The sequence below is a fragment of the Haemaphysalis longicornis genome, unplaced genomic scaffold (genome assembly GCF_048455015.1).
Source record: "Haemaphysalis longicornis isolate Haplotype H1 unplaced genomic scaffold, Haemaphysalis longicornis Haplotype H1 scaffold_7, whole genome shotgun sequence".
Lineage (NCBI taxonomy): Eukaryota > Metazoa > Arthropoda > Arachnida > Ixodida > Ixodidae > Haemaphysalis > Haemaphysalis longicornis.
Window position 1 is genome coordinate 123,136,671 of NW_027526422.1, and position 15,346 is coordinate 123,152,016.

Below are 15,346 nucleotides of genomic sequence, written 5' to 3' on the forward strand. Positions count from 1 at the left end.
ACGTAAGCTGCTTCGTATTTGAGAAAACGTAGGGAGTGTCCATAAGCAAACGTAAACAGCTTCCGTATTTTAGAAAACGAAGGCAATTTCCGTAATTCAACAAAAAGAGTGAGGAAAACAAAATTGAATCTGGCTTAATTGAGATATTAGCAGAACGTAATTGCGTCACCTGCAGTCGTGATGGAGACCTCCTAAATGTATTGTCACGTAGCCAAAAACGACTCGGTTGTCTTGAAGGCAAAACGGTTTATTGGAGCGAACTTGTGCTCCCCTAACAACTCAATGAATACACAAGCGGTGAAGCTTCAGTCAACAAAGTGACGTCGTGACGTCGCAGGAGAGTGTCGCCGAATCAAATGCCGCGGCGTCTGCTCTGCGGCATTTATCTTATGGCGCGAGCGTTGCTGGAACCGTCGAATTACACGGAGAACACTGTAGCTCAAAGAAGACTATTGTAGGCTAGTGACGTTAGGGGGAAAAATTCTCCCTATCAATATTTATTTGTTCAGCTTACTACATTCACTCAGAGGGCATTGTTGTAGGAGATACATAAAAAGTGTCCAGTGCGGAAACGGGATCACGAATCTCGTAATATACAAAAATAAAAATCAACAGAGGCGTCTTTTAAAAGCTTGCAGCAAAGAACCTTGTACAACATCAAACGACAACAGAGCCGGAGACAAACAAAATAAATAAAAGAGAAAAAAGGAAACAAGACGAAAGGCGAGATTTAAAAAAAAATGGACATTCTATAAAACGAGTCACAGCGGTCATCGCACATTGCAGTGGGCAGCAACACGCAGCAGCAATAATGAATAAAAAAACGAAAACAAATATTTGACAGCAACAAGATCACGGCAATTCAAGAAACACCGGGTTGAATGTCGCCACGCAGATAACACCTTAGAGCTGTGTCAAATCTAACGCCAGATGCGCAAACGATTCGGGAAGCTTATTCCAATCGCCAATTGTGCGTGGAAAAAAAGATGTTTTAAAAAGGAAGGTGCGGCAATGAATTTCTCTGATCAAATAGGATAACCCGCGGCATAAGGAAGAGTGGAACACGCGCTTATCTTGGGATGCAGATAACACAAACGGGTACAGCCAATCGTTAAAAACAAAACAAATAAACATATCCACTGCATGGTTCGCGGCAGTATCTTTTGTCTACAACGCGCCGCAGAAACAAAATTTAAGCGTGACCTGCAATCGCGGTGGCGCTAGTTACCGCACTTCATCACTGGTTGCTCTCAAGGACTTGTCGTGCGCACGGCACCGCATTCGTCCATCGCGCGTGGTATGTGTTGTTTTTCCTGTGGCGGTTGTGGCATGGGGTTTGAGCGCGATAAGTCTTTGTTCGCGCTGTGTTTGCGGTGTTTACTTGATATCTTTCGCACGTTCGCAGTTATCGCTCGGTCGACAGATAGCGTGACAGCAGGTAAGCGTCATTTCATTGCTTGCTTTGAAGTACTGCGTCGCGGGGCGCATTGAACCAACGCCTTGGTTGAATCTGGCTTTGTTCTCCCTTAATTCAGAGCCGTGTTTTGACGCGCGGAGACTGACACGTCGCCGCGAGACACCCGTCGTGCTTTTAGAGAAGGTGAGCGCGCTTTTTTTCTTTCCTTGAAGTGTTAGACTTTCCCCTCGAGGCTGGTCGTGGTGCAAGCGCGACATTTACGAGCTTCGCACGCTCACACGAGTTATCGGCGTCGTGGCTTAGCTGGGCGAATGAAATATAAAATGACTTGACAAGCTGTACTGTAAAACACGCTTATGGGGCTTAGTTCATCTGGCACGGCAGAGCATATCATATTGGTTGGCGGTTCTAAACAGCCGTAGGTTGTAATTGGCGTGCATTTCAAACCTACGCTGGCCTTAACTGTCGCTTGTTTTCTGGTGTATTTCCGCAGTCGAGTAAAATTGTTCGAGCCCCACATTCATGTTCAGTTCTCATCACAGTGTAAAGTCCTTTGAGAAGCACGCTTACGAGCATGCGGCGAGTATTTGCTGTTGCTTCTTCAGTTTTAGCATATCGTTACCGTGTTTGCGTTAGCGTGTTACCGGAAGCCGTGGCGACGGGGAAGCCTGTGCCGGTAATTTACCGTTCGTGGTAACTCTCGCGCTGCGCACTCGACTCCCACAAACACGGTAAACGGTAACGTAAACACGGTAACGACATGCTACAACTGCCTAATAAGTTTTACTCGCACATCTTTTGCGGCAGTCAAGCTGCCGGTTCTGATTTTACGAATCTCTTTCAATTGTCGAAGGCGTACCTCACTATCGGAACCAGCGCAACACATTTCTGTGTTAACCAAGGTACAGGTGCGCCAAAAATGTAACTATGCAGCTAAATGTCTCCCAGGTGTCGAAAAGTGCTCACGTACTGAACATATACAGAAGAACAGAACATATACAGGCTACAGTGCTTTTTACATTTTAATAATAATGTCATGTGCAGATAGCAATGCAGGATGAAAAGCTGCAGCTGGTGTAGAGAAACCTTTCCTGCGTGTCTCGCTTGCTTTGAACATTTTGCATTTCACAGCAGTGTACTTAGGGTTATGCCTTGTCCCACTAGCTTGCGCGGTGTGGTTTTCAGGAAATACAAAGCCTTCAAAAACCATATTTTCAGACACCAAAAAAAAATCAGGATGGACGAACAAACAATGTTGCATTTTTGTATTCTCTGCCGTCATGTGGGAGCCACGAATCAAGACGTATGAAGCCCATCCCACACATTGTGGACCACTTCAAGAACAGGATAATCTGTTGTGCATTCTTTCATAGGCTGTGTCAGCGTGGTGAAGTCAGCTGGCTCATTTATGACCCACGAGTCTAGGTGCCACAAAGAAGCAAAGGATACATCAGTGCACTTTGACGACCTAAACAACACTTTTTAAATGGAACCAGTAACTGCCCCAGAGCAATTACAGGGCCCCTGCCCATTTGCGTTGATTCATGATGAGAGCCTATTGTTAGCCAGTGCAAAGATGTCGAATTTAGCACTTTGACTACAGCTGCAGAGCCAGCAACAAATGCTGTAATGGCTGTCCAGAGGTATTTTATTTTATATTTGCGCAGGAAAAGTACTGAGAACAAGAAAAAATAAACCGCAACCCATAGGTGTATGTTGGTGGCACAAGGTGGGGTTTACTTTGTTCTCTTACCTCCTGCCAACTTTGCATCTCTTGGCTCCCGTACTGCCGTTTCAGCTTAGGCTGTCCGTGACGGTAGATTATCAGATCTAATTTTCAAAGGAACTGTGTGAACAATGACTGTTAAAAAAGAACCGTGTGAAATGTCTCTGGGTGTTCAAAATTAATTCGAAGCCCTGCACAAAAGCACACCACATAGCACAGGTGTAGCTTTGATACGTTAAACCCCATACTTTTTTAAATGCAGAGCATTTCTTTAACTCGCACTGTCACCCGTCGTCCCTCGGCGTTGTCCGCAGTCAGCCTCCCCCTACACTATAAAAAAAAATAGTTACGGGCGCCTGGTTTCGATCCCAGGACCCTGTGGGCGGAACACAAGGTACATGGTGCTCTTCCCATTGCGCCACAAAACACACAGAATCAAAGGCTACGAACGCGCCTTATATCCTTGATTCATTCAAACTACATCAAGAAGCTGCTGATACAACGCATTCACTACCTGTGGGCGGAACGCGAGGTACATGGTGCTCTTCCCACTGCGCCACAAAATCGACACAGAATCAAAGGCTACGAACACGCCTTATATCCTTGACTCATTCAAGCTACGTCGTCAGCGGCGTGGGTTGGCGACTCAGCGGCGTGATAGCTGCGTGGTGTACACGTGATACCACCAACCCCCCAAACACAAACGTTAACGCAATACACCCACCCCCTATGCGATGCATTTACTCGAGTTCCCTCGTGGGGAGATGGGCCCATTTTTTTTTTACATTTCTAAGATTTGTTTTGGGGACTTGCTTAAATAGTGAATTGCGTGCATGTTTCCTTCAAGCCACTCAGAATAGTTTGTTGACCTGCCAGTAGCTCAGGGACAAAGGCGTCTGCTGCTGCTTTGCACAAGGTCACAGGTTTGATATTTGGCTATAACACGTGTTTCTGATGGTGTAGTAATAAAATGATTGTGTACATGCTATGTGCATGTTAAAAAAACTCCAGGTGGGACAATCGAAAGCCAACTGTATTCAAATTTCGCATCGGCAAAATTTATTTTGGACGTACAGTGCGTATCACCGAACCAATTGCGACATTACTCGTAGCCCTGTGAAATTCCTTGATAATCAGGTGGAAATGTTTAAAAAATAGAAAATAAACTTCATCGCAGACAACGTGAGACCTGCCAGCGGATCGTGCAAACAGCGATGAAGCAGAAGTGACATTGCAGCCAACCAGGCGATTGGTCCTCCAGCCAGCCAGGGGAACCAGTCAAGCTCTGCTGGGTGGGCTTTTCCTGGACCTGATTCAGACGTGAAGCTGTTGTGCGCATGTTTGCTCTGGCTTGCTGTCTGCGACGTCACTTCAGCCTGGTTGTAATGTCTGCACGCTTCTCAATTTCGGTTTCACAGTCGCTGATTTTTGATGGTCATTTGTGCCATGCATACGCGTATGTCAGCTGTCATATTTTGTATCTTGCTGTCTTTTTAGGCAGATTAAATAGAAATTAGGTTTTCAAGAGGTCACATTTTTGAGTGCAGTTGGCTTGTAATCTGGAGTATTGCCCACCTTGTAGCAAGTTGTCGAGTGTTGAGCCCGGGATTTATTTTTAAATACCTCTACTGAAACACTGGAAGGCAAGGTTTATCACAAGTGTTTTCAATTGCTTGCAGGCAGCATCTAATAGTGGCGCCGCTGTTTTTTGCTAGCAAGAGGCACCATACACGGGGCTGACGATCCTTAGGGAGGGAACTTGCCTGCTGCTACTCGTGTGCTGTGGACTCGACCTGGAGTAGGCTGAGCCAGCAGCTACCACAGTTGAATTTCTCCAGAGGTTAGTTACTTTTTCAGCAGGCCCAGCCTTGTTTTCTTGTTTGCCGTATACTTAGGTGCTGAGTTCATTTGTTATCATGCCCGGAATTTTCTTGGTAAAGCTCGGACATGTAGGGCAGACACGATTTCTTAAATTTTTAACAAATTTTTTTTCTTAGGTATTGTGTCTGCCATGATATTCAATCAGCAGTAGAGCGCAGGAATTTTAGTAGTTTCGATAGGTTTTGTATGAAAACTATGAACCAGATAAACAAAGAACATAGAATAACCTGGGTTGTTTAATAAGAAACCTGTTGTCCTCCTGAGCAAAATATTATGGGGTTCTCGAGTGCCGTGGGTATATTTAAATAAGTTATTCATATTTATCATCATCATCAGCCTATGTACGCCCTCTGCAGGGCAAAGGCCTCCGCCATAGATCTCCAAAAACCCGGTCCTGTGCTAACTGCGACCAATTTATCCCCGCATACTTCTTGATCTCATCTGCCCATCTAATTTTCTGCTGCCCCTGCCACGCTTCCCTGCTCTAGGGATCCCACTGTGTTTTATTTAATGACAGATGGTTATCTCGCCTTCAGACGTGCAGTGTTCATATTATCCCATTTAAAATGGGACCTAAAATGGGATCCGTGTGACACATATCACAGGCTTGGCTCAAGGCATAAGAACTCAGATTTAAAAAAAAAAGAAGAGGATACAGTAGCGTATAGGGTGTATGCACTGGCCCCTAAAACACACGGCGGGGCTACACTCGCAAGGAGGCTGACTTTATTTTTACAGTGAAATGCTGCCACACAGACAGCGCATTCTCCGACGCAAAACATGGTATAAGGCTTGGTGTTCGCAAAAACAACTGTGTGTGTGGCACTTTTTTTTCTGGTTCATTCGTCGGTTTACAAATGCCTTGTCGTAACGAGTAGCTGGCTTTTTCTTTTGCTTCGAGATGCCAGACTGCATGTTCATGCTTCTAGAACCGCGGGCCTGAAACAGGCCGCATGATGAAAACAAACGCCAGGTTTTCGACTGTTTCAAAGCAAAGAATAGGGTACCGTTCGAAGACGGTATGGCCGCATGCAACGAATTCACAAAGAAGGCATTGATGATGGGGTGAATCAATACCAAGTCTTCTGTGCACATTTAATTGCAGGTGAGGACGATGCAACGTTGACACTGTTATCTCGCGCCGCGCCACATGCTTGAAACCTTAATTAGTGCGTGAAACTTTCACTATTTAGTTCATGCAGTGTACTTTATGGATTATGCGCACCCATTCGGGCATTCAGCATCACCCTGGGCTATTTGAGTGTTTTGAAGTGAATGTGCTATACAAGGCCACTGGTAAATGTGGGCTTCCAACCATTTCCTTTCGACTGTTTCCTAATGACCAAGCCTGTTCTGGGAGCTTTTTCTGTTCATGTGCATCGAAAAAAAAAACACTTGCAAACAATCGGCATAATCTTCGTCACCTCAAGTCAGTGAATTGTCCCTGCCGCACTTTATAATGCATACACACCTCACAAGCACTTCAACCCAGACCGTTTGCATAATCGCTTAACATCATTGGAAACCCAGATTGAGGATGGTCGCGCGTTCAATGCATCAGAATACTGTCGCTAGAGCTCCTTAACGTCTCACACTCCATAAGAAGCACGCTACAGGCCTTGGGGAAATGGTAATATGAATGGCTCATTGCACATGCCCCTACCACATACAATATTGTCACAAGCTTTGGTAGAAAAATTTTTGTAACTCCAGCCATGGTCTTTTGGAGCAAGGCAAGAAATAAGGAAACGGACGTTCGGGGATGATACTGAGCTAGCGCAAAACGACTGCACTGCTCGCGCAGCTCTCAAACCACACAAATATTATTGGCTCCACTTTGTGGCTAAGTGGCCAGTGCATACACCGTATAGAATACAGTGCAGCATGAATGTAAGCAGCATGAAGAAAATCAATTGTGCCTGCCCTCTTTTCCAGGCAGCTGTTCAAGGTCAACCCGCCACGGGCAGCAAGTAAACAGGCAGCGAAAGGATGTGCACTAGCGTGCACTCGGAGTTGGTGCAAAGGCTGCGGACCAGTGAATCAAGCTGACGGCAGGTATTTTACTTCTTTTATATGGCGCTTCGTTTGGCATCCATTCTTAAATTCGCACTTTTTCAAAGCTTATAAGCTATTTGTCAGGCTAAATATTGCAATTTAAATGAATTTTCAGTGTATAATACTTGAAGGTTTGAACAAGCACTTACAGAAGAAGACAAGCCTTCTGGGTCTTTTTTTTTTGTTGTTGTCCTTTGACATACGTCAGTTTCTCATATTAAGTCATATTCTTTTATGGCACTATAAGACAATTTTAGGAGGACAGGATAAGCATGTGTATCTGTTAGACGTGTGTATAAAGACGTGATGCCATCAGCACTTTCAGACTTTGAAAAGGCACTGTCTGCACTGTTCACAAAGCTCAGCATTTCAGAAGCTGCAGACTTAAAAAAAAGCAATTCAATGTTGGAGGAATAGTGAGGTGCGCCTCTATTTTGGTAAGCATCGGGCCAAACCATTTATACCCAAGATATATCAACTTCGAATAACCATAAACAAAATTTTTCATTGGGAAGTAGGGCTTGACATAGTGGTTACAAAAGGCAAATCACCCCTCTTGTTTAGCTAGCCAGTCATCTTGTTTATTTTTTGTGTTCGGTGTTACAGCATTCTGCAGCAATGAACCAACAGGCTCAAGCAGTGAATTTATCAAAACTGGGAAGCATATTACCTAAACATATGATCTTGCCAGTATGACTAAAATTTTAGCAGTTCTCATTAATGCGTCAAACTACATTTCGCATCCTAGTTATGCCCGTGATGCTTAAAGGTTATACCACGCAAGAAATGCTGCGTTGGGTGCTAACTCTGACTGTGCACAGTCCGCTTTACGCACATTGGGAACATTCAACCACCTCATGAGCTGTACACCAGGGCCGGCTGCCTTACCTGCTTATTTCAATGCTTTTTATTCTCTTCGCATTGAGCTGTCTAGCCTCATTAATGTAGCCTTACTAAGATTACAAGCTTTCTTGTGCACATGGTGGGCATAAAAAAGAGTAACACAATTTTGTGGCCCTTGTTGACATTGCAAGTTAAGGGGCCTTTGATTTTACCACCTAATACAGGTAACACACAATTTACAGAGCATGAAGGCAAAGCACCGCTGAAGAGGACATCGGGCCAAATAGAATCGTAGAACCTCACTTTCAGCACCGGCACACCATGACCATGGGGCTGTATTTAACGTGTCTTCTAGCTAGACCGAATACCGGTATTTGTTTAACAGACCTTAAGACGCACCAACAACCTTTTCATTCTGGCTCTGCTGCCAGGCAGGCTGCCAGCAACTGGTTACAGCAAGTCCAAAAATCAAATAGAATAAGTTTTTTTAGAAAAACAAGCTCATAGTGTAAGTATTGGGTATGATGATATATCATCATTTGCTCTTGTTGGGAAGTTTGATGTGGGTTCATACGTGCGCACAAAAAGTTTTTTAAAGGAAAGGGGCAAAAAATGTTTCAGGCTGACCACGCTGCGAGCACTTGGCTACCAGTGAGGGAGCAACAAAAATGAAAACAGAAGTGAAGAAAAGGGGGTGCTTCGGCCACTGCAGATTAGTCACGCGAGCGTGCGCCTGTTACCGTGACATCAGTGTGAAAGGCGCGGGTGACGGGTGGGTGCGGGAGGCACTGCAGGGCCACGATATTTCGTCCTCAGGTTCCTTGAAAGCCAAGCATTTTTGGGGCATGCCTTACTGCCAGTTCAGGTTCACCGTGGTGGCCGCTGGGGGACCGGTACTGGAAAAAGGTCCATTAGGTTACGGCACACACTGCACCCCTGCGAGGTGTGCTGGGTAATTTTTACCTGATTGTTGGACTAGTTGTACGAGTCTTGTACATGAAGTGAAATGGAATGCCAAAAGCGAGGTGGCTAAAGATAGCAACGTTATTTAAATTATGATCGGGGTAAGCATGTGCTTTGGAGTGTGAAATGGTGCAACGACTGCCACATCGCTTTGTGCAACATTAGCTGTGGCTCGATCGGGTATTGCACAAATAATAATTGCAGCATTCAAATGATCGATTGTAATGTTTTTCAATTTAAAAATTTGTACTACATTTTACGCTGTCTATGCATACAGACTCAATAGAATCTAAGAAGTTTGCAAGAACGAAGTGCAGTTCGTAGGTTGCGGTACTCTGTTAAAAATCTTTTCTGTAATGCAGTGGTTCTCAAGTAGGGGTCCTTGGACCCCCTGGGGTCCGCGAGGGAATTTTAGGGGTCTGCAAAGCTCTCCCTGATGCTCTCCAAGAACCTTCCCACCCCATTCACTCTTTCTGCTAAACCTTGCTGGAAGTGTGAAAAGGTGGCTTTGCTGCATGACCTGTATGTTAAATTTCTTCGTGAAACCCGTTTTAATGTTGGGTGGGTTCAGATAAGGACAGCCCAAGTGGTGCCATGTCCATTTTTTTGTTGAAATGAAACTTTAATATTGTGTAGAACATTGTATTTTAACCATGGAACTGGCATTAGTTTAGTGAGAAGCACCATCGTTGATTTAATAAAAAAATATTTAGAACGCAATCGGCCGTGCTAGTTTCCACATTGCTTGGTGTGCCAACTTTGGGGACCCCTAACACGAAGCGAAATTTTTTGAAAATTTTTCTAATTAAACAAATATTTGCAAACTTCTTCTGGATTCGCGAAAATTGAATTTGCAATATTTATATTTTTTGAGAAAATATTTCTCAAACTTAGTAGCGAGAGCAATGTCGTTCAAAAGTGACACTTCTAAAAAAAATGTTTTTTACACATCGCCCTAAAGGCTAAGCAGCCTAGTTTTTTAGACGTGTTTATGAGGTGCTGCTGAACACCTCATACCCTTCTGAATGCTCTACAAAGAACATTTATCAAAATAACGCTTCGTGAAATGCGACCAAAAATGAAAATTTGGAAAAAAAGGTCCACCTTTTGACGTCATTTAAAAAAATAATGTTTCTCAATTTTCGCGATATTTACACAAAATGGCACTCAATTCTTGAGTATTTAGAAAGCTAAACATTTGTTGCATTATTTTTGTTCTAACTCAAAAAAATGAGGTCACATTCAACAAATTTTTAATGTCCGATCAACGGTTGAGTAGCAGTTCGCAGTGAAAAAAGACAAATAATTATGGCTGTTTTTTGCAGTTTAGAAAAAGAAAGCGACTGATATAAAGAAAACTGATCGTAGTATTCATATTTACCCTATGTTCAACTTGTTAGTTGCGGTAGACATTAAAATAATTGTGAGGTTTTTGAGCTTGTTTCTTCCATCAGACTAAGGCTACCATTTTATTTCGTTATCGCATTGCCCTAGCTGTGTCATAAACCCATATGTTTCATTTCTGACGCTGCTTAATCGCACATTATTGGTAATTTACCCCATTTATAAGCAAGTAACCTCACTGCTGTCACTGAGAATATTTGACATGCGATCGTCATAGTCAAATGTGCATTTCCGTTCTACCTGGTACATGCGAAGCGCTAACTGCAAAACAACTTCGTCTTCCTAATTGTCCGTCTTTTAGCCTCCCGGGGATAATAAATAGATTTGCTTCTTGAACATTTTGTTTTTAGCTGTTGGAAAGTTAAACTTTTATCCCACTACAAAATCTGCCATCCTTTACTGTGAACACTTCAATGTTAAGGGGAAGGTGCAGCGTTCTAGTTCGAAGGCCCTTCAAAGTGTCGACAAGCAGAGGTGAAAACCGTCGCTGCCTCTCCAAGTCCGAGTTCGATGTTGGGTACCTTCATTTCCGGGAGGATACGGGATGCCGAGTACCGGCGGAACATTTTTGCTTTTCTCTTCTTTGTTCTCAAATGTGGCAATATTGGCATTGTCAAGATATAGCACGACGAAATTCAGTTTTTCAGGATGCTGTCCACGAACTGTTTCGTACTTTGTGCGGCTTCGGTTGAAGGTCAACGCAATATATGCACAGCAGCTTGATGCTTCACAAGGCTCTCCACGCCGTTGTACGCACTTTTGTCATGTCCGGTTCCAGAGAAAAGCCACTTTGTCACACTAGTGACCCTACATTCACTTCTGTGCACCTCGAGGAACTGATGCCTAAATAGGGTGGCACCACCGTTATTTATGCACATTATTAAAGCGCATATTGATGCATGCTCTTCAAGAAGTCGCTTGATTTCGACCAACCCCAAGCGTGCATGAGCCGAATCAAAGCTGTGCTTCCTCAAAGAGTCGTAGTCTTTCTCGACATCGCAACGCACGTGAACACACTTTTTTGCCTCTGGTCAATGGTATCCTCTATCTTCGTCGGGAAGTAATTCCTACAGCACAAGCAAAGCTTCTGACCACTGTTTGTCGGATCTTTGAAGATCTCTGTAACTAGAAAGCTGCACCTTCCCCTTAACCTTGAAGTGTCCAAAGTAAAGGTTGGCAGATTTTGTAGTGGGATAAAAGTTTATCTTTCCAACAGCTAAAAACAAAATTTTCAAGAAGTACATCTATTTATTATCCCCGGGAGGCTGAAAGACGGACAGTTGGGAAGACGAAGTTGTTTTGCAGTTAGCGCTTCGCATGTACCAGGTAGAACGGAAATATACATTTGACTATGACGATCGCATGTCAAATATTCTCAGTGACAGCAGTGAGGTTACTTGCTTATAAATGTGGTAACTTACCAATAATGTGCGATTGAGCAGCGTCAGAAATATGAAATATATGGGTTTATGACACAGCTAGGGCAATGCGATAACGAAATAAAATGGTAGCCTTACTCTGATGGATGAAACAAGCTCAGAAACCTCACAATTATTTTAATGCCTACCGCAACTAACAAGTTGAAGAATGGGTAAATATGAATACTATGATCATCAGTTTTCTTTATATCAGTCGCTTTATTTTTCTAAACTGCAAAAAACAGCCATAATTATTTGTCTTTTTTCACTGCGAACTGCTACCCAACCGTTGATGGACATTAATAAAATGTGTTGAATGTGACCTCATTTTTCCGAATTAGAACAAAAATAATGCAACAAATGTTTAGCTTTCTAGAATACTCAGGAATTGAGTGCCATTTTGTGTAAATATAGCGAAAATTGAAAAACGTTTTTTTTAAATGACGTCAAAAGGTGTGGACTTTTTTTCCAAATTTTCATTTTTGGTCGCATTTCATGGAGCGGTATTTTGATAAATTTTCTTTGTAAAGCATTGAGAAGGGTATGAGGTGTTCAGCAGCCCCTCGTAAACACGTCTAAAAAACTAGACTTTAGGGCGATGCGTAAAAAAAAATTTTTTTAGAAGTGCCACTTTTGAACGACATTTCTCTCGCTACTAAGTTTTCTCCAAAAAATATAAATATCTAAAATTCAATTTTCCCGAATCCAGCAGAAAAGTTTGCAAATATTTGTTTAAGAAATGAGAAAAATTTGGAAAAAATTTCGATTCGTGTTAGGGGTCCGCAAAGTTGCCACACCAAGCAATGTGGAAAGTAGCCCGGCCCGATCGCGCTCTAAATATTTTTTTAATAAATCAATAATGGTGTTTCTCACTAAACTAATGCAGTTCCATGGTGAAAATACAATGTTCTACACAGTATTAAAGTTTCATCTCAAACAAAAAATGGACATGGCAACACTTTGGCTGTCCTCATCTGGACACACCCTGTTGCTTTCTGCGCGATACAAGCTATGCGAAAAAGCCAGACTCTCAAAACACCTGGCAAAGCGATTCGGTGGCAACCCATTCGGTTTCGTTCGCATAATTTGCGAGCACGTGTGGTTTCATTTGGGTGCAATCCAGTGTCCAATCCTGTGTGCAATCCAGGTTGATAAGGCTGACGGTGCCATACCGAAGAAATATAAATAACGATGTGCAAGTTCATATCGATGCAGACTTTCAACTGATCGTGTCAATCACTTTTATGTTTTACTGATTACCGATTTACCGATTCCTATGAGGAGTTTACCGACCCCTATGAGAGGGATCAACCACATTTTTTTTCAGCTGACGGGGCCCACATTTCAAAGGTGTTCTAAGAAATAGGCTTTTCTAATAGGGCTGTTTATTAGACAAAGGTTCAAATGAATCTAGCTCTTAGTTTTTGTTAAGTGGCTAATTGCTCTTGCGGTTTTTTGTTTCCTTTTCTCTTCTTTAGGTGATGCCAGGGAACACGGCAGAGGGTGAACATGGCAGTTTTTGTGAAAATAAATTGCAACGCGTTGTAAAAGACATCAAGCGCCCGCGTGGCTCACCGATTAAAGAAGGTCGCGGGGAGGTTTGATGTCAAGGTAGTGTTCTCGGCACCAAACAAATTGTCCTGTTTGTGTGGGGCTATTGCAAGAAAAGTCAACCAAATGAAAGAAACTCGGGCAGACAGGTGCGGGGTCAGGTATGAAAAAAAATTCGTAAAATGCGCGAAAGGCGTTGGTTACCGAATCCCGTTTTATTGCGGTGGATCCTATGTAGTCCAGACGGGCAGGTGCCTGAACATCCGTCTTCGAGAACACTCGTCTTCCTTGAAGAGGACCCCATGTTCCCATCTATCTGACCATTGCAGGAAGCATGTGTGTGTGCCTCTGCTGGAAAAAACAAGTCCTGTTTGGGCACCCTCAGCAACGTACACCCGAGGTAGCAGTGGCTTATCTTTTTGTGCTATAAGAATGTAACTTGTGTAAGCGCCCCATCCGTCGCCCTTCTTAATGAGGAATTCGCCTATCTTGAAGACAGCGTCCAGTGAAAAGGCAATTAATTTCTTGGATTCGCAATGTTCGGTGCTAATGTTATCGATCTGTTAACATTCGCGCGGATCATCGGGCAATTTGTTGCGGCGCATGTAATTGCTGATTTCTTCCCGATTGCTGTTGAATTACGTCAGTTTTGTGTGTATGATGCGGCACAAGGGTGCGCTGTGTCGGGATTTGTTGTTTTTGGTTTCATTATACTCAGTTGTTAGTAAGTGCTCGTCCTGTGTGGTTCTTCTCTTTGTCCCGCGTTTTTCTGTGTTTTTATTTAGCAAATAAATACATTGTCCAGTGCCAGCAAATCAAGTGGTGAGCGTTGCAACATATAGCCTCTGAGTAAATTTCTGTTCTAAAGTGAACAAAATATTCTCAGAAAACTATAACAATCATCAATTAGGAATTTCTTAACACCGTTTTTCTTTTTAATGTTCATTTGCATTGGGTATGAGTGGTCAAAGTGGCCGTTTCATTAAGCCGAACCAAGCTGTAAGCATTAAATATGAATGTGTTCAAGATTACTATTTTATAAAGGAATAACACTCCCGAACTCTGTTTTGTGTATTTTATTGCCGTGTTTTCGACTTGTGAGTTGTATTGTTCTACAATTTTTTTCACTTCAGTTGTCTAAAGTGACATTTTCGAATATTTGTTCTAATGGGGTTTTAAGAAAATTTGTGTTTTCATATTCACTTATCAGCTGATCACTGTTGCAGGGTTGTGTTTTGTATATGTGGGCTCAAGTGTTGCCTGTCCCGTTGAATGCTACAAGTTTTTGTTATTTGAGACAAATGTTGTCTAAGGTGATAATTTTGAATCTTGTATTTCTCAGTTTCTTCTAGTGTGTATATGTAGTCTAAGACAAAAACCCGTGATTTTTATTTCTTGTAACATTTTTTCTAGTCATTGAGCCAATGCAATATTTAAAAGGTTGTAGGCTTTATTTCAATAAAATAGTTCTTTTGGTACTTTGCATTGATGTTTCTTGCATGTATGCATACCCTTTCGACTCTCAAGGGATCCTGTTTGGTCGATTTGCAAAATAGCCGACTGGACTTTTTCTTTGCAGATTTTGAGTCTCGGTGACTGTGCTGCAGAGTCCTGCATGCTATATCTCTGGGGTCACGGGACTCCCTTTCAGCAGGTCAGGGCAAGTTGGCTGGGGTCATGTAGTAGCCAAAGTAGCCAAGCGGGCTCTTTCTAGCCAAACGGAGAGTCTGTGTGACTACTTTTACTGGTCGCAAAGTAGTCATGACGACTCTCTTCGTTTGAAAATTAGGAGTCGAGGTGACTTCTTTTACAGAGTCCTGCATACCCTTTTCTGACTCGTCTAACAGAGTCACAAGACTCTTTTCCGAACAGAGTCAGGATGACTCTTATTACTGGGTCATAACGTAGTCAAGCGGACTCTTTTTGTTTGCTATATCAGAGTCGCCGTGACTAATCTTCAGGAGTCCTGCAGACTCACTCTTGACTCTTCGTCACGACTCCCTCCCTAAGAGTCCCAGGACTCTGTTTGAAAGAGAGTCTGGTGACCCTCCCCATAAGAGTCCAAAGGTAGTCAATTCTGTAGCAAGC

General features: G+C 43.0%; 1 long non-coding RNA gene across 2 annotated transcripts; it reads left to right on the forward strand.

Moving 5' to 3' along the window:
• The first annotated feature begins 1,299 nt into the window (after positions 1 to 1,299).
• Positions 1,300 to 14,736, forward strand: LOC144146925 (uncharacterized). 2 transcript variants are annotated; one of them, XR_013317769.1, is made up of 6 exons: positions 1,300 to 1,438; positions 1,536 to 1,600; positions 4,321 to 4,435; positions 4,823 to 4,983; positions 6,960 to 7,079; positions 13,186 to 14,736. It is a non-coding gene; the product is annotated as an uncharacterized LOC144146925 (long non-coding RNA). The 2 variants fall into 2 exon arrangements; XR_013317768.1 differs by having other exon boundaries at positions 4,859 to 4,983.
• Positions 14,737 to 15,346: the final 610 nt, after the last annotated feature.